Raw genomic sequence first — 2,500 nt, forward strand, 5'->3', positions numbered from 1 at the left:
CCACTGCGTCTTGGCCTTTGAGTTCTTTGCAGAGTTTTTTGGCCGTTTCAAAGCCAATGCCTTTGTTTGAACCCGTTACAATGTACACACGAGGAGCCATGTTGACGAGTGTGTGAAGCGGGCAGTATAATACAGGCACGGCAGCTGAAACAGGATCCAGCAAAGAAGAAACACAGCACAACGTAATCTTCTTAAATAATAATAACAATCAATGATGCAAAATTCTGGATTAGCAGCACATCTCAGAAACTCTGCAGCCAACAAGTCAGGGCGAATGCAGACGACACACGACCGCTCACGTAAAGCCCCACGAGCCCGTAGTGTGTTGCAATTCATGCTTATGTTTGAAGCGTAGATCTATAGTAATATTAATACTGCTTTATGAATACAAAAGTGTCAATCAACCAATCTAAACACTTTCCCCCCTGAACAGAGGACGAAGTCGTTTGTATGTATCGGTGAGCACCGGCACCAGACCAGCATTTCAGCGAACTAGGAACTGAAACCTAACAAAAAGCATTTTTAGCAAGATATGGAATCTTTGGTATTTGAATACCGCGTGGCAATTGCACAAATGTATACACTAAGCACGGGGGGAAGACAATCGTTGGGAGGCCACACATTTTCCAGCACTCTCGGTGTGTAGGATTGTCTGTGTGAAGCTGGTAGGAGTATGCATGCAGCAGTAGGGGCTGGTTGCGCATGCATGCGGCTCCACCACGAGCTGTAGCAGGGTGCGTTGCAAGGCGTTTCAGGCCGCCGCCTCTCCCTGCAACCTAGGACCTTGAATAGCCGTACCCAAGCTGCCTGGTGACTGAAGGTCAGCTGCTTTGGGGATACCCTTACGTTAACTACTTCAAACATATTGCCGCTCACGGCCACCTTCGGATACGATCGACGACTCGCGTTGTATTTGGTAGCAACGCCTGTTTCGTCGTGGCAGGTGCAAGCATCGAAGGCCCGCCAGCAGCAGGCCGGACAATTGCCATAAAAATAAAAAAACGTACTACAATGCCCATCAAAACTCAAAGCTTTGGATTAACTATGATCTGCCTTCGGGTGCGGAGGCAACCCGCTGTCGGGGGAACCAACGAGCAGAAACAAGCTCGATTTCGGCTCCCCAAACGGTGGAAAGTGCCCTTCCACCAACAACAATTCAGGTAGAGTGCTCCAACTTCATGCGCTGCTTCGCTCACATTCCTGATCCTCTAACTGATCTACTTGAAAGGAACAAGCAGCTTATTTGGACAGCGAACCACGATGCAGCCACCAGAAGCCTCATACGGCAGCTGACACCGCCTCCAGTACTCGTTTTCCCTGCTTTTGCACTAAAAGACGATGCCAGCGACACAACAGTTGGAGTGATGCTCTATCAGCAAGGCAACGATTTGAAAAAACACCGAACACTAGCCTGCTACTCACGTCGTTTCACATAAGGGGAGCAGAGGTATCTGGCACGTGAAAATGAGCTTAACGGGAGAAGGGCTAAGCAGTTCAGCCTAGGTGTCGGCCTCTTGTGTACCAGGTGAAGTATGAAGTCCGCAGGTTATAAGCCCTAGCTGTCCTTCACACAGATATTTTGCGCAACATGAGTGATCACACTTTAGCAGTGCATGGCGGGGCCAGCATCAGACTCGTGCGAGGCTCCAGTCCTTTTGGTGGTTTAGGATATGCCCCGCAGCAGGGGAAGACATCCGCGCTTCCTCCGGAATCTCAGCAGCACAAGCTGCGGAGCACGGTGAAAGCAGGACTCTTGCAGGGCCTTCTGGTTTCTGAACGAATCTGGACGGATATTCCAATGGAGTTTATACTGGGTTTACCATCAATTAGAGGGTGTTACAGTATCTACGTTGTCGTGGATATACTCACGATATCATGTATATACTAAGTAAGTACTCCTCCTTCATCCCCTGCTCAAGTTCCGGTAGAACACAGGAAACCACAAAACTATTCATGTCTGGAGTCTCTATGGTTTTTCGAAGAGCATTACTACTGACGGAGGAAACAAAGTCGTTGGGGCCTCCTAGCGCGAATGTATGCAGCGACGAAACATAGATCCTAACATGACCCCTGCGTACCACGCGGAGGCAGACTGTCAAACTGAACGCACCAACCGCACGCTGGCGCAGGAGAATTTTTTATTCTTTCTCGAGTCAATTAGCTGGCCTTTACTGTTGGCTTACCACCACCATGGAGATGCCATCACACTATTAATGTTGGTTTTCTATAACAACTTAGGCAATCACCGAACGGCTCCTTCACTCGCCAGAGACAACAGTCGGAACGTCATAAGGAAACAGCACAACAGGAGGAAACTGAGATCCTTGAACCCCTTATTACAAGCCAGAAGATGCCGAAGAAAACGAGATTATTGTGTAAAATAGCCAATAGGCCAAACGCTGCAGTGGGTTTCGGAAGAAGAACTGCGCAAATCAATCCCCCAGAAATATTTGCAGGTGCTCTTCGACTCAGCGGCTACGGCCGCTCAAGTGGGCATGAA

Source organism: Eimeria mitis, genomic scaffold (genome assembly GCF_000499745.2).
Source record: "Eimeria mitis Houghton genomic scaffold, Emh_scaff502, whole genome shotgun sequence".
NCBI classification, from domain to species: Eukaryota; Apicomplexa; class Conoidasida; order Eucoccidiorida; family Eimeriidae; genus Eimeria; species Eimeria mitis.